The following is a 23,494-nucleotide window of genomic DNA, read 5'->3' as shown; positions in this document are numbered from 1 at the left end:
CTCCAGGCCAGGGGTTCCGTCAGTGCTCTAGACCTCTACACCCTGTGTGACCCAGCAGTGCTGATTCTGTGCACGGATGGAGAAAATGTACCTTCCACCCTCAGCCACTCCGTTATCTCCTACAAGCAACTTTCAGCAACTGCCAAAAAAACACGCCCTGCCAAAAAAACAACCACTGACAAAAACACCGGTTTCCACAGGAGTGAGCTCAGCTGTTCACACCTTCAGACAATATCTCCCCTGGACTCAGGACTGCCTCAGCCTGCATGCCTGATTAATACGCCCAAGCCAGAACTGTGAAGCCCCTCAGAGGGGAACAACAAGAGCGCAGCTGCCTGTCCCAGAGGCCTTCATGAAACCAAAGGACTTCACCTCCACAGTGAACTGAAACATCCACCTCCAAACCCAGAAAACTGCTGGCCACTTTCAAAAGACACCTCCTCCTCCCTCTCAGGACCTGGCACTGTGGCCTAAGCCACCTCTGTCCACGTTGGAGGAGGCGGCCAGAGGGACCACCTAGGGAAAAAGAATAAAGGGTTCAGAGGCAAAAAATACTGTTGAATGCAATGTGGCAGAGGTGCTAGGGCACTGGGGGAACACATAAGTTCAGAGAAAATCAGACAAATGTGAAAAAGAGGCTACCATTAAGTCCAGACAGAGAAAAGGGTTGTTTAATCACAGAGTGTTGTCCTAGAACACTACATGGCTCAGAGGTGAACAGCTCGCCTCTGTGAACAGTCGTCATTTATTTCATAAAGTACTGGAATACAAGGATACAGGAGGGGGTATGGGAAGGAGAGCGTCTCCTCCGCTACCATGATTGGAAGTTAACAAGTAGTGTGCAAAGTCGAAAATCAAGAAATAGTAATGTGGCTGGACGTGGTGGCTCACGCCTGTAATTCCAGCACTTTGGGAGGCTGAGGCAAGTGGATCACCTGAGGTCAGGAGTTCGAGACCAGCCTGGCCAACATGGTGGAACCCCATCTCTACTAAAAATACAAAAGTTAGCCAAGCATAGTGGTGCACTCTTGCAATCCCAGCTACTTGGGAGGCTGAGGCAGGAGAATCACTTGAACCTGGGAGGCAGAGGTTACAGTGAGCTGAGGTTACCCTACTGTATTCCAGTCTGGGCAACAGAGTGAGACTCCGTCTCAAAAAAAAAAAAAAAGAAAGAAAAAGAAAATAAATAGTAATGTAAGCATATTGCTTAGAAAAATGGTAGAAAATACAAGAAAAATGGCTACAGAGTTGGCAGTGCCGGCCTCCAGGAAGACAGCCTTGGGGAACAAGAGGCTGAAAGTAACTGTAATTTTTCATTATACTTTTTATGTATATTTATTCTACTTTGCTGTTTATAGCTATGTACATGTAGCATTCTGTTAGAGATAATTTTATATAAAACAGGTCCTCACCAGGCATGATGGCTCACACTTGTAATCCCAACAATTTGGGAGGCCAAGGTTGGCAGATCACTTGAGCCCAAGAGTTTGAGACCAGCTTGGACAACACAGTGAGACCTCACCTCTTAAAAAAGTTTAAAACGGCCGGGCGCGGTGGCTCAAGCCTGTAATCCCAGCACTTTGGGAGGCCGAGGCGGGTGGATCACGAGGTCAGGAGATCGAGACCATCCTGGCTAACATGGTGAAACCCCGTCTCTACTAAAAATACAAAAAACTAGCCGGGCGTGGTGGCGGGCGCCTGTAGTCCCAGCTACTCGGAGGCTGAGGCGGGAGAATGGCGTGAACCTGGGAGGCGGAGCTTGCAGTGAGCCGAGATCGCGCCACTGCACTCCAGCCTGGGTGACACAGCGCGAGACTCTGTCTCAAAAAAAAAAAAAAAAAAAGTTTAAAACGTTAGCCAGGCAGGTGGCGTGTGTCTGCAGTCCCAGCTGCTCAGGAGCCTGGGAGGTAGAGGCAGCAGTAAGTCATGATTGTGCCACTGCACCCCAGTCCTTGTGACAGAGCAAGACCCTGTCTCAAAAAAAGAAAACAAAGGAAAAAAAAAAAAGGAAAATGAAAGAAAACAGATTTTCTCAGCCTCTACAAAGGCAGGTTTCAGAAACCTCAGGGCTCTATCACAGTCAAGGCTATCATCAGATAGGTGGCCACGTGTATTACTTTGCTAGAGCAAAGTAACAAAGTACTACAGACTGGACAGCTTAAACAACAGCAAAGCATTGTCTCACAGTTCTGGAGGCTGGACGACCAAGATCTGGATGTCGGTAGGATGGGTTCTGTCTGAGTGCTGTGAGCGAGAATCTGTTCCAGGCCTCTCCCTGAGCTGTTGGTGGTTGCCAGCAATCTGTGGGGTTCCTTGGCTTGCAGAAGTAGCACCCTGATCTCTGCCTTCATCTTCACATGCCATTCTCCCTGTGTGCACATCTGTGCTCAAATTTCCTTCTTTAGTTTTTATTTTTATTTTTGAGATGGGGTCTCACTGTGTTGCACGGGCTGGGGTGTAGTGGTGCAATCATAGCTCACTGTAGCCTTGACCTCCCTGGCTCAAGCAATCCTCCTACCTCAGCCTCCTGAGTAAGCTGGGACCACAGGCATATGACACTGCACCTAGCTAGTTTTTTTAAAAGGTTGTATTTTCTGTAGAGATGGGGTCTCACTAGGTTGCCCAGACTGGTCTCAAACTCCTGGACCCAATTGATCCTCCTACCTCAGCCTCCCAAAGTTCTAGGATTATAGGCAGGAGCCACTGCACCTGGCCTAATGGATCAGGGACCACCCTACTCCAGTAGGAACTCATCTTAACTAATTACATGTGCAATGTCCGTACTTCTAAATAAGGTCACATTCTGAGGTACTGGGGGTAAGGACTTCAGCAATGTAGGGGGCAGTGGCGGTAGGAGGAACACAATTTAGCCCATAGAACTATTAAAACTGTGGAGTGTTATTATCATATACTGTAAAACAAATTGGCCATCCTGCAGGTCCTGTGTCTCAGCATCGCTGCCTTCCTATAATACTGACAGGTACACTTGCTCCCAGAGCTCCCAATTCAACTCTGCGACAGCCCCAACTCTCTTCATTTCTCCCTGAACACACACCCACTGAGAGGTACTCTTGCTCCCTCCCCTCAGCCCCCACATTAACACCTGTTGCTCTGTGGTGCTACTGTGCCTATGTCCTGATTCCTTTGCACAGATCCCTGCTCGCTAGATGAGCCCCATCCATTCTCCCTCTGCCACCGATCCAGCCAGTCCTTTCCAAAAGCTCCTTCTCCTTAGATCAGGGGTGTCCGATTTTTTGGCTTCCCTGGGCCATACTGGAAAAAGAAGAATTGTCTTGGGCCACACATAAAATACACTAACAATAGCTGATGAACTAAAATAAATAAATAAAAATAAATCACACACAAAAAAAGGCTCACGACATTTAAAGAAAGTTAACAGATTTGCGTTGGACCACATTCAAAGCCGTCCCGGGCCGCAGGCAGCCCATGGGCTGGACAAGCTTGCCTTAGATAGAGACCAGGAAGCCCCCAACTTCCCCCATAATAGAACTTGTAAACTGAATCTCAGCACAAAAAGATCATCCTCCAGCGGCTGAGTACACTAGAAGCCTGAGTCCTCTGCTCATGGGGCCACTTACTAGTTGGGTAACGGACAACTTAACCTCCCTGTGGCTGTTTCCCTACCTGTAAAGTGGGACTAATAATAGTAACCCACATCATAGGCTTACATGACATAAAGCATATGAATCTCCTAGCACAGTGCCTAGAACACAGTAGGTATTCAATACATACCATTTGTTACTATTTTACTATTACCAGTTGTTACTGCTTGTTATCTTCTTTCATTGCATCATGTCCAGAGCAAAGCCTGGCTGTGCTAGACCCCCAAACCGCCTTTGACTCAAAAGAGAGGCACCCCCCTGGGCTGGGCGTGGTGGCTCACACCTATAATCCTAGCCCTTTGGAAGGTCAAGTTGGAAGGATCCCTTGAACCCGGGAGTTCAAGACCAGCCTGGGAAACACAAGAAGACCCTGTCTGTAATTTAAAAAAAAAAAAAAAAAGCTAGGCGCAGTGGCTCACACCTGTAATCCCAGCACTTTGGGAGGCCAAGGCGGGTGGATCACCTGAGGTCAGGAGTTCGAGACCAGCTTGGCCAACATGGTAAAACCCCATCTCTACTAAAAATACAAAAAAAAATTAACCAGGCGTGGTGGCAGGTGCCTGTAATCCCAGCTACTTGGGAGGCTGAGGCAGCAGCATTGCTTGAACCCCAGAGGCGGAGGTTGCAGTGGCTGAGATGGTGCTACTCCACCCCTGCCTGGGCAATGGAGTAAGACTCTGTCTCAAAAAAAACAACAAAAAAAAGAGAGAAGCCCCCACTGGGGCTGTGCTGTGCATCTCAGCTATCAACGCTTCTGCATCCTCCTGGTTCTGTCCTGCTAACAACCAACATGACAGCTCAACCTGCCTCCTTTCCTCCTGGTCTCCCAGGGCACATCTGTCTCTGGAACAGCCCTCATCCCACTCTGCCTCACTCACACGATTCCTGTTAGTCTCTTAACTCAGCATGGTCTTCGGGAGGACATCCTTCAACGCAAAAGCAGCACTTTTAAAACATGTTTAAAAAGTGATTTAGTAAATACTGTTGATTTGTTTTGTGAAATTTTTAAAGACAAAGTCAAGTTACGTTACCCATGCCATAAAAATGAAAGCAAAAACAGAAACCCATATTCCATTCCATTTAAAAGTCACTGACACCCAAGCACCCAGCCGAGGGCTCAGCAGCTTGTTCTTGCAATGTTTTACAGTGGGAAAGGAAGGAACATAAAGCCTAGGAGTGGATCTCTAGAAAAAGACATTGTATATTTTGTCTGAAAGCATCTGACTTACGAACTCCACTTCCAATACCATTTGGAGATGGTTCTAACCAGAGAGAAGCAAAACCCTAAAACATTTCTCAAACAGTTCTTCAAGACCTGCTGCCTAAGATTCTTATAGTACTTGCCACAGCAATATAGAGAACTTTCAAGCTTCTTATTTGTAATAAAAACTGTCAAGAGGCCAGGCGCAGTGGCTCACGCCTGCAATCCCAGCACTTTGGGAGGCCAAGATGTAGGGATCACCTGAGGTCAGGCATTCGAGGCCAGCCTGGCCAACACGGTGAAACCCCGTATCTACTAAAAAATACAAAAAAAAAAAGAAAAAAAAGCCGGGCACGGTGGCTCACACCTGTAATCCCAACACTTTGGGAGGCCAAAGTGGGCAGTTCACAAGGTCAGGAGTTCAAGACCAGCCTGACCAACATGGTGAAACCCTCTCTCTACTAAAAATATAAAAATTAGCCGAGTGTGGTGGCGCGTGCCTATAATCCCAGCTACTCAGGGGGCTCAGGCAGGAGAATCACTTGAACCTGGGAGGAGGAGGTTGCAGTGAGCCAAGATGACGCCATTGCACTCCATCCTGTGTGACAGAACGAGACTCCATCTCAAAATAAAATTAAAAAAAAAAATTAGCTGTGTGTGGCGGCGGGAGCCTGTAATCCCAGCTATTCAGGAGGCTGAAGCAGGAGAATCGCTTGAACCCAGGAGGTGGAGGTTGCAGGGAGCCTAGATTGTGCCACCACACTCCAGCCTGGGTGATAAGACCGAAACTCTGTCTCGGGCTAAAAAAAAAAAGGGTGACAAGTACAACAGTTCATTGCACATTTACTGTGTGCCAGACACTCATCTGTTTTGTGTGGTTTGACTCATTTAAATAAACCAATTAACTTTTAGAGAAGGAGCAGTTCAGGAAGGAAGGCTTTCAGTCACATAGCTGTGTGACCCTAGGCCTTCAATTTCTCTTCTATAAAGTGGGGACAATACCCACCTTATAGTTATTGTGAGGATTAAACAAGACAAATGTAGGTATAGCACTTTCATCCAAGGTTTTCCAATGTCATTTCATAGGCATAAAGAATCGAATGATACATTTGAGAACTACGTACTGTATTAATGAAAAAAATGAACAAACCAGGAAATGGAAAATTTTGAGATTTGTTTTGGCCTGTTTCAATCTGCCCTTCAATATGTCCGTCCTGGTGGAGGTGACCTTGGACTGGCGCTTGATTCCCCATAGCCAGTCTCTGCTAAGCCCTGTCACCACATCAAAGGGGCCACCGAGACAACGTGAAGTCAGAGGAACCCCAATCCTGCCCACACTTCAAAGGGGCTCCTCTTCCGGAAGTTGTTACAGCATTCCTTTCAAGGAGGGTAAACAACGAAACAGCTCCAGGAGCTCACAGCTCGCTGCAGCTACATCAAACTGGCCTCCACGCTGGGACGTGAAGCTCTCTTGGAGCCCAAACAGCACACCCAATAATGAAAATATCCCTCTGCCGAGAGCAAGTCGGCCCTGCTGCCTTCCCATTTCACCCTTACACTAATGAGCACCAGGAAGCGCCGCTCCCAGGGCGCGCCCTCAATCGGCGTCTGGCCCTGAGCAGGTGGCACCCCTCTCTTCCTCTCTGCCCTCTGTCAAGACCACACCACGGCTGTTTTGATTCCTGGGCTTCCGCCCTTTAGTTTACACATGTGATGATTCCGTTTGACAATCGCAACCTGAAATACTCCTCTTCTGGGCTGGAGGTGGGGTTGGGGGGGTGGCGGAAGGAGGGCCCTCAAACAAAGACCCGCTTTCTCCTGAACAGGTGTCATGAGACCAACCTTTGACCTCCGGCTCCTAGGCCTCCGGGCGCGGGCCCTGGGCTGATATGGCGGTGGACGTGCAGGGCCGCGGGCCCGCGCCCACCGGCTGTGGCCCAGTTTCTAGTAAGAGAGGGACAGAGACAGGCTCAGACCAGCTGGGGAGTTTACCGGCGCTCAGCAATCGCCTAGGGGGGCGGTGCAGACGACGGACCCTTTTGTGGGCCCTAGAGTCCCCCCGTGGTACCCGCTGGCGCGCTCGTCCCCTGCCACCCCCAGATCTCTGTGCACTCCCCACCCCCGGGCGCTGACACTGCCCCCCGGCGCGCTCTCGCCTCCCCCGGGCCCGGAGCACCGCGCACTCCATCCCGCAACGCGCGCATCCCCCGACCCCCGCGCGTCCACACCTCTGCGGCGCCCCGCGCCCCCGCAACCCTACACCGCGCCCCCCGGGCGGGGCCGGATGCGCAGACGTGCAGCACGTGCGCTGCGCAGCGATTGGCAGCGCCGCCCCCACCCCGCCCCGCCAGGGAAAGGGCGTCCGGTGCGCGGCCGCCGCCGCTGGTCCTGCTGGCAGGGGCTGTCGGGGCGCGTGGGCCGGGCCGCGGGGGTCGCCGCCCGAAGTGGCCGGGGAGCAATGACAGCCCGATGGGAAAGGACGGCGGCTTCCCTAGAGGGCCGATTATCTGGCTTGGAGCTGGGAGGCGTAGGGGCCGTAGGTGCTGCTCCTGCGGAGTGGAAATACTTTCTGTGAGTGGTGCGCACGTGTTTCCACTTTATTTGGTTGTCAACTGGGACCCAGTGCACTTAAACTCCAGTGTTATTCGGGACCGAGCCAGGAGGCCACTGCACCCTTCAACCTGCGGGTGGAGGGAGAAGTTAGGAAGGGGACTGAGTGACAAAAGTGACAGACGCGCAGCTCGCGTTCGTGACCCAGGAAGTGATGCTCAGTTGTGGGTTGAGGACCAGAAAGATGCCCATCGCGGGACTGGGCAATGAGGGGGCCGATTTGAGCCGAGGCTACTGTTGCCCGGCCCGGGACGGCTGTCGGGCCGGCAGGATCTGCAGGCGCGCGGCCGGGACGCGCAGGGAGCGCGCAGGGAGCGGTGGGGCTTCCCGGCCGCTTCGGGGACATGGGCAGGAAAGGGCACACAACCGTAAGTGACTCTCAGCTGTGAACCTCGGCTGAGACTGCCTCGCCTCATCCCAGCAGCAGCCAGCCAATGAAAAATAGGCTGAAGGTGTTCCCGAGCCAATGGAAGCCCGCGGGCCGTGAGGACTTGCCACTAGAAACGTTTATGGTGTCCCGGCCCGGAGACTTCTGTGTGTTTGTTAGGGGGGCGGGGGGCGTCTTTCCAGCAGCCCAGGACAGGTGTGTGCCTAGGCGGATTAGAGCGCCTGCTGTTTGTAAGGCCCCTGCCGTGGCGGGTGGAGGGGGAAGGGAGGACAGGGGGAGGGTAGAGGTGAGGTATCTGGGAGCTTGCGAAGGGTTTCTCCCGCTTTCTGTGTCCTGCGTCACTTTCCTTTCTGTTAACGGTGGTCTTCCCTTTGTGTCGCGCTTGATCGTTTCTAAATTGCTTTCCCATGCGTTACTTTACCCAGCCATCACTGTAACTCATAAGATAGGTTTGATTACTCATTTTACCAGCAGGGGAAGTGAGGCTTAGGTAAGTTAAATCCTATGCACATAGTGGCACAGCTGCTTAGTACAGGTTTGGGACTGAAACTCAGGTGCCCCGACGACAAATCCAGGGCTCTTTAAATACATCAAAGGAAGGAAACCAGGTGTGTTTTATGATCCTGGTGCCAAGGGCACACCCAGTGATTAAAATGAAATCCAGAAGGACTGGGTGAGTTTTATTTCCCCTCAGTCACACTCTTTCAGGTTGAACCTTTGCAACACAGGTTTGCTCTGCTCTTACACACCGTGCCTTAAGATTAAGAGAGTCCACTGACTGCCAGAAACGCCAGAAGTGAAAAATAGAATGTGTGTAGAGGCGGGCGGGTTACTCACTGTGCATTACCTCCTTACCCACACCCTCAGGCCACCTTGAGACCCGTGGTCCTCTCTCATGTTGATCCCCCACCTGCAGATACTGTTTCCTGTTCCATGGACTGGGCTCGGCCTGCCTAAAATAGGCTGCATCCAAGAAGCCTATATCTCCACCACTGCCATTATCCCAGCCACGAGGAAATAAACACCTCCCTCCCCGCCCTTGCACGGCTACTATTTATTTATTTACTTATTTATTGAGTCTCGCTCTGTCACCCGGGCTGGAGTGTTGCAATCTTGGCTCACTGCAACCTCCTTCTCCCGGGTCCAAGCGATTCTCCTGCCTCCGGAGTCCAAGTAGCTGGGACTGCAGGTGCCGGCCGCCACACCGGGCTAATTTTTGTATGTTTGGTAGAGACGAGGTTTCTTTTTTTTTTTTTGAGACGGAGTCTCGCTCTGTCGCCCAGGCTGGAGTGCAGTGGCCGGATCTCAGCTCACTGCAAGCTCCGCCTCCCGGGTTTACGCCATTCTCCTGCCTCAGCCTCCCGAGTAGCTGGGACTACAGGCGCCCGCCACCTCGCCCGGCTAGTTTTTTGTATTTTTTAGTAGAGATGGGGTTGCACCGGGTTAGCCAGGATGGTCTCGATCTCCTGACCTCGTGATCCGCCCGAGATGGGGTTTCACCATGTTGGCCAGGCTGGTCTCGAACTCCTGACCTCAGGTGATCCTCCCACCTCGGCCTCCCAACGTGCTGGGTTTATAGGCATGAACCACTGAGCCCGGCCAAGGCTACAACGTTTTTAATAGGAGTGTTGCTCCTAGAGGATTTGTCAGTCGGGGCCTTGCTGTGTCTCTGCTATGGTGCCTGACGAAGTCTCTGGATCTTTTCAGCAAAGCAGATGATGCTCAGTGGTTCCCAGGGCTGAATGCCCATCACAGTCATCTGTCAAGCCTTTTAAAAATACACATCACTGAGCGCATCTCTGGATTGGGATTCAGCAGGTCCGGGGCGCGTGTTATGTTTTTTGTTTTAAATACTGAAGTGATTTAGATGACCAGTCAGATTTGAAACCCACAGATATAAAATGACTTCCATCTGAAAAGTCTGAAATAACTCAAAGCTGAAATTGGAGGCTTTTTGGTCAGATGGGAACTTGTCATTCAGAGGTCCATCATGCCTAAGAATGTGAAGAATGACAACTCTATTCATAAGAGGGCCCAAAGGGGAACTAAAACGCTTTGTGGTAGGAATATCCTATGCTGAGTAATCTAGGGCCTTAGGGGAATTTAGGGTTTGGGAACTGATACTGGGTGTGAACTGATTTTATTTTCACTAAAATAAAACTAAGAAATCGTCACTCAAAGTCAGTGGCTTACATCCTACACAACTTGTATTCCTATCAATGGATGCTATTTGCTTTGTTTTCATTTATCAGCCCTTGCTTTCTAGACCTGCGCTATCCAGTACATTAGCCACTAGCCACATGGGGCTATTGAGCACTTGAAGACTGTCTAGTCCAAGTTGAGATGTGTTGTATGTGTCAAACAAACATTAGACTTCAAAGACTCAGTAAGGAAAAAATGTAATCATTAATACTTTCAACATTGATTATGTATTAAAATATTTTGGATCCGTTGGGTTAAGTCAAATACATTATTACAATTAATTTCAGCTTTTTCTCTCTTCTTTCTTTTCTTTCTTTCTTTTTCTTTCTTTTTTCTCTTTCCTTCCCTCCCTTCTTTCCCTCCTTCCCTCTCTCTCTTTCTTTCTCTTTCCTTCCCTCTCTTCTCCCTCCCTCTTTCTCTTTCTTTCTCTCCCTCCCTTCTTTCTTTCTCTCTCTCCCCCTTCCTTCCTTCCTTTCTTTCTCTTTCCTTCTCTCCCTTCTTTTTCTCTCTCTTTCTTTCTCTTTCCTTCCCTCCCTTCTCCCTCTCTCTCTTTCTTTCTTTCTCTCCCTCCCTTCTTTCTTTCTCTGTCTCTCCCTCCCTTCTTTCTTTCTCTGTCTCTCCCTCCCTTCCTTCCTTTCTTTCTCTTTCCTTCCCTCCCTTCTTTATCTCTCTCCCTCTTTCTTTCTCTCCCTCTTTCTTTCTTTCTCTTTCCTTCCCTCCCTTCTTTTCCTTCCCTCCCTCCCTCCCTCCTTCCTTCCTTCCTTCCTTCCTTCCTTCCTTCCTTCCTTCCTTCCTTCCTTCCTTCCTTCCTTCCCTCTTTCCTTCTCTTCTCTTCTCTTCTCTTCTCTTCTTTCTTCATCTCACTGTCTCCCAGGCTGAAGTGCAGTGACACCATCATAGCTCACTACAGCCAGGAGTTCCTGGGCTCCAGTGATCCTCCTGCCTCAGGCTCCTAAGCAGCTAGGACTACAGGCATGCCCCACCATCCCCTGGCTAATTTTTTTTTTTTTTTAGAGGTGGGGGTCTCATTATGTTGCCCAAGGTGGCCTCAAACTCCTGGCCTCAAGCAGTCCTCCCACCTCACCCTCCTTAATAGCTGGGACTATAGGCGTGAGCCACCACGCCCCAGCTTTTTACTTTTATTGCTTTAATATGCCTAGTAGGACATTTTAAATTACATATTTGGCTTGTGGAGGCTGGGAACATTGTTGATCTGGATGACAGAGGTATATGTTTGTGTGTGTGTTGTTGAAATTCATCAAACTGTGTCCTTAAGTTTTGTGTACTTTACTGCTCTATGTAAGTAAAAGTCAGTTTAAATATTAAACAGTACAGGCCAGGTGTGGTAGGATCACACCTGTAATCCCAGCACTTTGGGAGGCCCAGTCAGGTGGATCACTTTAGGTCAGGAGTTTGAGACCAGCCTGGCCAACATGGTGAAACCCCCTCTCTACTAAAAATACAAAAATTAGCTGGGCATGGTGGCAGGTGCCTGTAGTCCCAGCTACTTGGGAGGCTGAGGCAGTACAATCATTTAAACCAGGGAGGCGGAGGTTGCAGTGAGCCGAGATGGCACCATTGCACTTCAGCCTGGCGACAGAGTGAGACTCCATCTTAAAAAAAAAATTAAACAATAAAGAAACAATGGCTTCCTGGTGTGTTTAGAGTAAAATCTAAGCTCTCATTGGCCACCAAGACTCTGCCCACTCCTTCACCTCATCCTGTCCCATCTTCCCTGTGGCTCGCTGGCCTCCCTGCTCTTCAAATCCGCCCTGTTCACATCCACTTCGGGGCATTGGCATTTGCCTTTTTGTCTACTTAGAGGGTTTTTCCTCCTGATTTTCTTTACATGGCTAGTTATTTGTCATCATTCAGATCGCAACTCAAGTACGGCCTCCTTCCTTGACCACCTCTGTCAGGTAAGATGCTTTTGGTCAAAAGAACAAGAAACCCGACTGGGTGAGTTGGCTCATTCCTGTAATCCCAGCACTTTGGGAGACCAAGGCAGGTGGATCACCTGAGGTCAGGAGTTTGAGACCAGCCTAGCCAACATGGCGAAACCCCGTCTTTACTAAAAATACAAAATTAGATGGGCGTGGTGGCACACGCCTGTAATCCCAGCTACTCAGGAGGCTGAGGCAGGAGAATTGCTTGAACCTAGGAGGTGGAGGCTGCCGTGAGCCAAGATCACACCATTGCACTCCAGTGTGGGCAAAAAGAGCGAAACTCCGTCTCAAAACAAACAAGAAACCCCAGTTGGTGTAAACACAGAATGGAGTTTATTGGCTTGGGAACTAAAAAGTCCAAAAGAAAATCAGGCTCCAGCTAGGGTACGGTGGGGACCTGGATCCTTTTCCTGTGATTCTCTGGGCACTCCCCTGTGTGGGTCACTGAATCCTCAGGCTGACTTCCCAGCCATGAGCAAAATGGCTGCAGCAACCCCGGGCCTCACATGCACATCCCACCCCATCCAGAAAGAGAGTTTCTTGCCTCCCATGCTCAAAGAAAAACACTGGATTTCACCTAACCAGTCATTTAGCCCAGAGAAACCTCACATGCTCACTGGTGCATCCCTGAAATGTGCTGGTGAGCAGCACTCAGTCACTGCTAAAAGATCCCTGATTAGGCTTAAGCAGCTAAGGCCCCATCCTACACAAATCTCGAGGCTGCCATATATTCAGGAGAAGTGGGTGGGTTCTGTGAAGGTGATAACCAGCAGTGTCTGCTAGATAATCCAACCAGTTGACAACCTGCAGTATCTGCTAGATAATCCAGCCAGTTGACAACCAGCAGTGTCTGCTAGATAACCCTACCATTGCAAGTCACTACCTAGACCAGGGCTCAGCAAACTTTTTCTGTAAAGGACTAAATCATAGATAATTAGGGTTCGTGAGCCTCCTAAGGGTTCTTTTGTTGGATTTGTTTAACAACCCTTTAAAAGTATAAAAACTATTCTTAACTCATGGGGCTTACAAAAACAGGCCAAGGGCTAGATTTGGCCCAAAGATAATAGTTTGCCAACCACTCATCTGGATCATTATGATACTTGTGATGTCTACATTGACCTTGTTAACTTGTTTCCCCTGACTATAATCAAAGCTCTTTCAGAGTAGGAACCAAGTTTGTCTTATCCACTACTGTCTTCTCCACACCTAAAATGGTGTTGGCACTTTGGGAGGCCTAGGCAGGAGAGTCACTTGAGCTCAGGAGTTCGGGACCAGCCTGGGCAACATAGCAAGACCTCATCTCTACTAAAAATATAAAAAGTTAGTCAGATGTGGTGGTGTGTGCCTGCAGTCCTAGCTACTCAGGAGGCTGAGGTGGGAGGATCACTTGATTCTATGAGATTGAGGCTGCAGTGAGCCGTGATCATGCCACTGCACTCCAACCTGGATGACAGAGCAAGATCCTGTCTCAAGAAAAACAGAAACAAAAATACAGTACCAGGCACATGGTAGATGCCCAATAAATATTCACTGGATGAATGACTATGAAAACTGTATCCAGAGCATATCAGGACCCAGTGCCTAGCTCTGACCTGGGTTTCTCTGTCCTGTCTGTCTGTGGGACACAGCTGCCCCCATAGTGACCAATGCAGGAACAGACAGGGCTGCTGCTGGTCCACATGGTGCCTTTGTGCAAATCAGAAAAAAGGTCACTATTGCTGGCTGCTGTAGCCCAGCACCCAGGAACACATTGAGTGGGTGAGGGCTGAATTTTAGCCCCTGCCTTCCCTCTTCGAGGGCGTTTTTGGGTGGGATACCTGCCCAGTTGCGTGTGCCGGCTCTGGGATAGAGTGCAGAGCTGGAGTTCTAAGACCTCACCTGCTTTTATTGTTCCCACACCTCTCTGAAAAATGTTTCTGATAGCACTCTGCCTACAGCTTTTACCCTTTTCTCTCACCAACTCCCAATCCCTTCTCTTTCCAGTTCTTTTCAACACAATGACTGTGATTTGCATATATTGAACTGAAATTCTCATTTTGTGCTTGGAAGTTCATCCAAGCAGAGTAGAATGTGGCATAAGGGAGACCAGCCTGGGCGACATAGCAAGACCTCATCTCTCCTAAAAATGTACAAAATTAGTCAGATGGAGAGGGATTGTGGTTGGAGAGGGATTTCTGTCCTGTGTGCTTACTACACTTGAAGAAAGACCATAAGAAACTCAAAAAAGAAACAACCAAATCATCAAGGAAATAGTGCAGTTGCCGTAAAAACGCAGTCATGTGTTAAGGGTCCTTCTATTTGGAAAGATAAAGGCTAAGACGGAGGAACATCTGTTTAATCATGGATGTTATGGTTAGGGTGGTCTTGAACTCATTCACCAAATCCTTAAAGAGAACCGGGGAGGGGGTGCTCTGCTTAAAGCTTGAGAGAGTTATGTTTAGGAATAATCAAAGAAAATGTTCCTTCACTTGGTGGGTGGTAGGATCATGGAACTCATTATCCCAAGCGGGAGTCAAGCTGGAAATAAAAAGTCTTGGGGCACTTAACTGTCAACAGACCCCTAATGACTTATGAAGAGGAATGAGGAGGCCTTGGGATAGGGCAATGTTCTTTGAAGTTGCTGACAAGGAGCATGACTGGTTGTCCATAGGGTGTCCCTGCATGCCCTTCTCAGAGACAGTTTTGAGCTGGGCAAGATGAGGAGCCAAGGCAGCACCCACAACCCCTGGCAATCTGGAAGTTTGCCTTGTTAATGGGGGACAGGGTGGGGGCCTCGTACAGGAATGGTTGACTTTCCCAACTCAGTTTTCCTTAGGCCAGCTACCATCTATTGCTGGGAATTCGAGGGTCATCAAAACAAGGAAATGATGTTTGTGGATGTTTTACCTAAATGTCTACACTCTGCATGGGGACCTCGCCTGTTGTCATTATGAGAGCTGACATTTAGTGATTATGTACTACATGCTGTGATATGCACTTATTTAATGTTTATAGCAATCCCATAAGGTAGGTGCTATTATTTCATCATCCTGTTTCACAGATGGGGAAACTGAGGCACAGAGAAGTAGCTCTTTCAAAGTCTAACAGGCAGTAAATAATACAGGATTCAAATGAAGGATGGAAGCCTCTGGAGTACATAATGGTCTATTTCTCCATTAGACTGGGGTTATGGCCACTCCTATGGCGCTACCAGAGAGGACACAACTCCCCTCCAGCCATGTGGTACCAGGAAGGAGTGCAGGCCCATTGTGGCCATATCCACTTTTTCAAGAAAAGTCATAAGAATCAACACTGGGTGGATATAACAAATGTAGCTAAATGCAGACTGAGGTCGCCCAGCTCTGATCGTTGCTGTACCCACACCACCCTACAGCGACACATCTTATGGGCAGAGTGCTGTTGTCCATGTCCATGGAAAACATGAGTTACCAGGGGTGGGCTCAGAGCAGCAGGGAGCCTGGCTGGACACACATGGTGAAAAGGCTGCTGGGCTGGGGTGCCTGTGTCTAGAAGTTGGTCTCCTGCCTTTCAGCGGTGCGTAGTGATCTGTCTAGGCCTCTGGCCAGTCCAGGATTCTATGAATGTCATCGCAGAGAGCAACAGCGAAGGCTCTAAGGCACAGAGAGATGTTTGATGTCTGCGAAGATGGGCTCTGTGGCATATAACCGGATTGTCCCAGTTGGCACGTAAGCCACACGAAATGTGCAGAACCCGAGGCCACACCTTCGATTTCGTGTGTGCTGAGAAAACTGGCCGTGCACGGGGCCTGTGACATCCCGGGGAGACTTCGTTCAGCTTGGGCGCTGCACCTCAACCACACAGGGAGGGCTGGGGGCTTCTCCTAGTTTGCACAAAGGCGCCGTCTGTGAGATAAGCTGCATATCGTGGGTGTGCGTCCACCCGGCGGAGGGACCTTTTCCAACTCACATCAAGTTTCCTTGCGTCCCTGGGAGCCCTGAAGCAGTTTGGGGTGCTGCTGACCTTCCCCACACCCCCAGTGCTTTCTATTTATATCTTCCCATCTTTTCTACTGTTGAGAGTGGGGTGGGATTTAGGGGACCCAGGAATGCCGGAATTCTGCCCTGGCTCTTCCAGCGCTTCCTTCCTGTGGGGTTCCTGGGGATTGGCACACACAGAGGATAAAGGCAAATGGCACAGAGCCTGACACTCCACTCCGGGCAGGGCTCTGGGCTGCATGGCACAGCTGAGGCTCGGAACTCCAGGATCCAGAGGTTCTCCCTTCCCTGGCCATGCTTGGGCCCAACCTGCCAGTACTCATGTGGGGAGGATGAGGGAGGCCAGAAGGACAGGCTCCGAGAGGACCTTGATTCGGCGTCCTTGTTCTGTCCCCAGAGCTGGAGGAGCCAGTGAGAAGAGCAAGGTCTACCAACCCCCTGAGAGCAGGATATAGGAGGGAAGGCCACACCTTGGCACAGACCTTATGACACAGGGTCCCTGCCACCTTATACAGGTGGCTGAAGCAGAGTCCCAGATCCTGGCCAAAGCGATTGGCAACAGCTTCCTAGAGGGAAGCCAGCCGAGGGGCGGGCTTCTTGTCCCTTACGGGAACATGGTCTCATTTAATCTTCACAGCCTCCCTGTTTACAGATGGGGAAACTGAACTGCGTGCTAAACGAGGATGAGGAATTGGGTCAAGGTCACGCAGCTAGTAAGCAGAGCTGGGCTTTGGTGCTGTGGCCGACTTTGCAGCCTCTACCCAGGTTCCTCTTTGGGATACGACTGCTGACAGTTCACCGCTAGTCTCTTCCCAGGAATAGCCCTGCCCAAAGGGGGCTGCCTGGCCCAGGGGTGGCTCCTTCCTTGCGGGCAGCCTGAACTCAACTCAGCCATGTAGGGGTGAGATATGGGGAGAGGGGTGCAAACACCCAGCCCCCTGCCTCCACTCAGGACAACTCTGAAGGGCTTTGTAACTCGTCATGGGATGGAGGGCCAGGCTTTGGTGGCAAGTGCATCCCATTTCACCTTCTCCCTTGGCCCAGCCCTGCTTTCCTCTTACAGCTGCTGTGCTGAGCACATGCCCAGATCAGCCTCTGCAGGCATCTTGCCTATGCCATCTGCACTCCCCGTCCTTAGGAAGTGCTGCCTCACCTCCTTCCTAGGACCCAGGACAAATAAACCAAAGATCCAAAAAGTAGAGGGTGAGGTAGCCCAGAGGTTCACAACAGCGGGAAGTCACTGCCACCCCTAGGCTGGAGGGACAGGAGGGGGTGGGGTGCCTGCGTCTAGAAGTTGGTCTTCAGCCTTTCAGCGGTGCTTAATGATCTCTCTAGGCCCCTGGCCAGTCCAGGATTCTATGAATGGGGACAGGAAGAAGGGGTCGGGCTTCCCTGCACCCAGGGAACACCCATCAAAGCCAGGGCCATGGTGGGTCTGTCAAGGGGGGATATGCAGCCCTTGACGGAAACACTCCTGAAGTTGGGGGCCCAGAGTGACACCCCGGCTTCTCCCTTTCTGCTTGACTTTTCTGATGATAGACTACCTAACAACACAAGGTGTTCATACCAAGGTTTTAATATGCACGTATTTGGGTCATATTAAAGATTTCGTCAGCTTGGGGTCCATAATAATTTTTTTTTTTTTGAGACAGAGTCTCACTGTGTTGCCCGGGCTGGAGTACAATGGCATGATCTTCGGCTCACTACAACCTCTGCCTCCCGGGTTCAAGGAATTTTTCTGCCTCAGCCTCCCAAGTAGCTGGGATTACAGGCACCTGCCACCACGCCCAGCTGATTTTTGTATTTTTAGTAGAGATGGGGTTTCACCACGTTGGCCAGGCTGGTCTTGAACACCTGACTTCAGGTGATCCACCTGCCTCGGCCTCCTAAAATGCTGAGATTACAGGCGTGAGCCACTGCAATAATTTTTTCTTTTGAAAGAGAAACACTGCTGTAGGATGATATGCCAGAGGTGCGTGGCAAAGTACCTCCCTCTCCAGCCCAGCCACCACAGCCTTAAGGTCCAATTCCTTAAGTTTCGATTCCTTTGATCCTTCGGGATATGGGGGTGGGGAGCTGAAAACAGCCCTTAGGGTCAGAGGATGCTGGAGCACAGGAAGAGGTCCTAGAAGTTTCCTTGTCCACACTCCTTACTTTACTGAGGGGAAATGCCAGACACAGAGAGCTCTAAGCTTGGACAACCCCTTTTATGGAGAGTGAACTGTGGCGTTTTGGGGAACCATCACTACTGAGGAATGGAGTCACCGCAGGGCTTTTATTTTTATTTTATTTATTTATTTATTTATTTATTTTGAGACAGAGTTTCCCTCTTGTTGCCCAGGCTGGAGTGCAATGGCGTGATCTCGGCTCACTGCAGCCTCCACCTCCTGGGTTCAAGTGATGCTCCTGCCTCAAGTCTCCCAAGTAGCTGGAATTACAGGCCACCATGCCCAGCTAATTTTGTATTTTTAGTAGAGACAGGGATTCACCGTGTTGGTCGGTCTGGTCTCGAACTCCGGACCTCAGGTGATCCGCCCACCTTGGCCTCCCAAAGAGCTGGGATTACAGGCATGAGCCACCGCACCCAGCCAATCGCAGGGCTTTTAGATCTCAGCCTAGATGAGGGCTTGTATGTGCACGTGTGTGTGTTTGGTATGTGTGTGTGCATGTACATGGTACGTGTGTACATGCATGTGTGTGACACATGTGCATAGTGTATGGTATGTGTGTGCCTGTGGGTGCACATGTATGTACATGTATAGTGTGCATGCATGTGTGTGGCGTGTACATATGTGTGTGCATGTCTGCAGTCTCCACCTTGGAAGTTCACATCTTTTGAATTTCTTTCTTTTTTTTTTTTTTTTTGAGAGGGTCTCACTCTGTCATGCAGGCTGGGCTGGATTGCAGTGGTGTGATCTCGACTCACTGCAATCTCCACCTCCTGGATTCAAGCAATTCTCCTGCCTCAGCCTCTCAAGTAGCTGGGATTACAGGTGCCTGCCATCACACTGGGCTCATTTTTTATATTTTTGGTAGAGATGGGGTTTCTTCATGTTGGCCAGGCTCATCTCGAACTGCTGACCTCAAGTGATCCACCTACCTTGGCCTCCCAAAGTGCTGGGATTACAGGTTGAGACACCAGCCCCAACTTTTGAATTGAGACACTGGCCCCATCTTTTGAATTTCAAGTGGCCGCAGGCATTAATGATAGAATGTGAATACAATTTGATTTGTATTCATATGGAGGTAAAGTGCCTCTGGCCTGTCCCCATGGTAGGGAAAAAAGATTGGCCTGGAGATACTTACCTGCTGGGGGAGATACCATGATCACAAAAATGATCTGCCCAGGGCAAGGCTCATCGATTGCACTCTGGATGGGCTGACCCTTGCAATTTCCCCAAATGTGGGACCTCAACTGCATAATTTGTGGTAATGGGGGACTGTGTTTGTGCTTTCTCCTAGTAATGAAAGAAAAGGAAAAAGAGACTGTCCTGGAGAGATGAGGACTGAGAAACCCAACCCAGCCCCTGGCTCCAAGGAGTCCCAGCCCAGCCCTGGAGACAGCCCTTATCAGCTGCCATCCCAGCTTCCTGTTTTTCAGTGGGCTGGGGACTGGGGCTGAAGGAACATCTGCTTCTGTTTATTCTTCCCCTTTATCTTAATGGGTTCCCTGAGATGGCTCCCTGGGACCTCTCACCACTGCTCTGTGTACTCAGGTATGTACTGCTCCCTGTCCTGGCTAAGACCCAGGAAGGGAAGGAGGAAGCATGGAGGGGCCAGAGACTTGGTGCCCTGTGATTAAACCTAGTTACTAAACAGGTCCGGGACTTAAAACTGGACCCTAAAGTCCACGTGGAGGAGGGAAAAAAGGAATACAAGGCGAAAGACTCTCCTCCTGAGGGTGAGAGCAGGACACGGGCAGGTTGCTGGAGGCAACCTTAGCGGCTAAGAGAAATATAATTACTTTTCAATTTCGGTTACACCTAGGCTAATAACCACAACTGGAAATTCTTGTTGGGAGGAGGAAGTTTTCTCTTATTAAGAGATAATAGAAAGTCATTCACCCTTGAACCTAGAACAGCCAACTTTAAACTGAAAGAACTTGACTCCGCTCGGGCCTCTGCTAGCCTGCAGTGCTTATCTGCACCTCTGTGCAGATCAGAAAAAGGCGCTCCTTTGTCCAAGCAGTCACAGCCCCCAACTTGGCAGGTGTCCCCCTCCCTATCCCCTTCCCCAGCACCCTGTGACAAAGACAACCTGGCATAGTTACATCATCATAGCAGCTTTCTCTTCTCCCTCACTAACACTTTCATTACCCTGGACAGCTTAAGCTCTGAATGGACCATCTCAGAAGCACAGAAAAGACTTGCAGGTGAGAAGCTGGAAGGGCTTTCAACATTCCCTTGGTCCAAAGTCCCTGCTCCAGTTCACTTCATGATAAGTCTTCTGGTTGAGTTTTAAGAAAGCTTTCTCCTCATATTCTGGGTCGATCAAGATCATTCTAAACTATGATTATTGGCAATTTAGAATCAATGAGAAAGGACAGAGCGAGACTCTGTCTCCAAAAAAAAAAAAAAAGGCAGGTGCGGTGGCTCACACCTGTAATCCTAGCACTTTGGAAGGCCGAGGCGGGCAGATCACCTGAGGTCAGGAGTTCAAGACCAGCCTGGCTAACATGGTAAAACCCCATCTCTACTAAAACTACAAAATTAGCTGGGCGTGGTGGCACGTGCTACTCAGGAGACTGAGGCAGGAGAATCGCTTGGACCTGAGCCAAGATCGCACCACTGCACTCCAGCCTGGGCAACAGAGCAAGATTCCAGCTCAAAAAAAAAAGGGAATGAGAAAGTTTCCAGATTGTACTCAAGGATTTCTTTCCCTAAATTTTGCTTAATACCTATTACCTTAAAGCATGGTTGTTTTTTAAAATGTAGATATTATCAAGTTCAGTGCTGCTTAAGGAGTTTTCTTCTTTTGTAGCCAAATGGTCAATAGATTATGGTGGTTCCAAGTGTGGGCTTTGGCATCAGAATGATTAGAGTTCCAATTGCTAGCTCCTCCTCTTGCCAGCTGAGAGGACCTGGGCAGTTTACTTAACTTTTCCACACCCTGATTTCCTCATCTGTAAAATAGGGATAAGTAACATAATCTACTGTAAAGAATTAACATGTGAATTAAATGAGGATGCATGGAAACATGTGGCCCAGTGCCCAGCACTTGATCAACATTAGCTACTATTAAGCTAATATTAAATAGGTAAGGAATGTGATACCATTATTCTGTTTTCTTTTTTCTTTCTTTCTCTTTTTCTTTTTTTTTTTTTTGAGACAGAGTCTTACTCTGTCACCCAGGCTGGAGTGCAGTGGCACAATCTCAGCTTACTGCAACCTCCACCTCCAGGCTTCAAACGATTCTCATGCCTCAGCCTCCCAATTAGCTGGAACTACAGGCACCGCTACCATGCCCGGCTAATATTTGTATTTTTTTTAGTAGCAATGGGATTTCATCATGTTGGCCAGGCTGGTGGAATGTGATACCATTGCTCTAGGTAATTGAGAGGATGACCATGTTTTCTGCCCCTTGGAGAAATGGTGGGTCCCCAGTCTGGGGCAGGGAAAGTGAGCCTGGGCCATCAAATTGTGCCAGAAGACAAAGAAGTGTTCCAAGACGGCAACCAGCTTGAAGGAAATTTTACTGGCCAAATTTAGGTCAATCCGAACATCAAAATAAATACTCAATATAGTTGGTAACACAATTTTTTTTTTTTTTTTGAGATGGAGTCTCGCTCCATCAACCAGGCTGGAGTGCAGCGGCACGACCTCGACTCACTGCAACCTCCGCTTCCCAGACTCAAGAGATTGTTCTGCCTCAACCTCCTGGGTAGCTGGGACTGCAGGCACGCACCGCCATGCCCGGCTAATTTTTGTATTTTTAGTAGAGACGGGGTTTCGCCATATTGGCCAGGCTGGTTTCAAACTCCTGACCACCTTGGCCTCCCAAAGTGCTGGGATTACAGGTGTGAGCCACCGTGCCTGGCCTGATAACACAATTTTTAAAACTCTCTAAGTGATATTCAAAACAAGGAATAAAGGAAGGGAAATACCAGCTAATAAAAGTGAAAGGAATGATGGAATTGGAAATCACTATTTGGAAACCCCCAATTAAATAAAGATTTTTGATGAAACCACTGGACAAAAGGTTATTGCAGAGCAAGATACTCACATTGGGCTAAAGTATTACCTGCAGATGACTTGCAAATTACCAAAGGGAAAATTGCCTTTTTCAATGGAGAGAGCTGGTGGTCCTCACCTTACCAAAGTGATCAAACTCAGCCAGGCACAGTGGCTCATGCCTGTGATCCCACCACATTGGAGACTGAGGCAGGAGGATTGCTTAAGGCCTGGAGTTCGAGACCAGCCTTGACGACATAGTGAGACTCTGTCTCTACCAAAAAATAAAAAAATTAGCCAGGCATGGGTGGCACTTATCTGCAGTCCCAGCTACTACAGAGGTCGAGGTGGGAGGACTGCTTGAGCCCAGGAGTTCAAGGCTGCAGTGAGTGAGCTATGATCATGCCACTGCACACCAGCCTAGGCAATAGAGAAAGACCCCGTCTCCAAAAATAAAAATAAAAACAACAACTAAGCATCGCTAATAGTGCAGCTGTTATGCACTTATGCACTTTGTGATGTGATGTAATCTGAAATACTTAATACTACCACCTATGAATTATTCCTGCCATATGTGATAAACATGAATCTAATCAAGCCTCATGACTTAATGGTGGTAGAAGAACAAGTTAAATCCCACCAAAAGGATGAAAAGACAAATGTAAGGCCAGGTGCGGTGACTGACGCCTGTAATCCCAGCACTTTGGGAGGCTGAGGCGGGCGGATCACCTGAAGTCAGGAATTTGAGACCAGCCTGACCAACATGGAGAAACTCTGTCTCTACTAAAAATACAAAATTAGCCGGGCGTGGTGGTGCATGCCTGTAATCCCAGCTACTTGGGAGGCTGAGGCAGGAGAATTACTTGAACCCAGGAGGCGGAAGTTGCGGTGAGCTGAGATCACGCTATTGCACTCCAGTCTGGCAACAACAGCAAAACTCCATCTCAGAAAAAAAAAAAAAAAGAAAAGAAAAAGAAAAGAAAAGACAAATGCACAGTGTGGAACGTACTATGAGACAACTAACCTGTGACACAGGCTGTCTCCCTGACCAAACTTTAGTCAGACTCCTCTGAGCCCTCTTTTCAACTAGGCCTGGACCTTGGCCCCCGTCTTGTCTTTGGTCTGCCCAGCCAGTCTTACAAAGAATCCTGCCAAGTCATCCCTCCACCCTAGCTATCTGATCAAGCACCTCACCCCGCTTCCTTGATATCTAAGCCCTTAGCCTGTCTTTAGCAAGAATCACCTACGCTTGATGTCTCCCATCATGGGTCCATCAAGCTCATTCTAAACTGTGATTATTGGCAATTTAGAATTAATGGGAAAGGACAGAGCGAGACTCTGTCTCAAAAAAAAAAAAAAAAAGGCAGGCGTGGTAGCTCACACCTGTAATCCTAGCAC

General features: G+C 49.2%; 1 long non-coding RNA gene and 1 other non-coding gene across 6 annotated transcripts in view; both read left to right on the top strand.

Moving 5' to 3' along the window:
- Positions 1–7,211: 7,211 nt before the first annotated feature.
- The window catches only part of LOC103883287, a 30,709-nt gene continuing 14,426 nt past the window's right edge, over positions 7,212–23,494 (top strand). For 2 of the 5 annotated variants that reach the window (XR_002521203.2, XR_002521202.2), the window contains exons 1-2: positions 7,212–7,802; positions 19,389–20,298. This is a non-coding gene — a long non-coding RNA (uncharacterized LOC103883287). The remainder of the gene's footprint in view (positions 7,803–19,388; positions 20,299–23,494) is intronic. The other 3 variants (XR_002521204.2, XR_002521205.2, XR_004183105.1) reach the window with 3 other exon arrangements.
- On the top strand, positions 19,225–19,387 carry LOC116274835. The gene has a single exon (XR_004183599.1). It is a non-coding gene; the product is annotated as a U1 spliceosomal RNA (small nuclear RNA).

This window comes from Papio anubis, chromosome 4 (genome assembly GCF_008728515.1).
Source record: "Papio anubis isolate 15944 chromosome 4, Panubis1.0, whole genome shotgun sequence".
NCBI lineage: Eukaryota > Metazoa > Chordata > Mammalia > Primates > Cercopithecidae > Papio > Papio anubis.
Note: the sequence above shows the minus strand (reverse complement) of the source record. Positions and strands in the feature narration are given on the sequence as shown.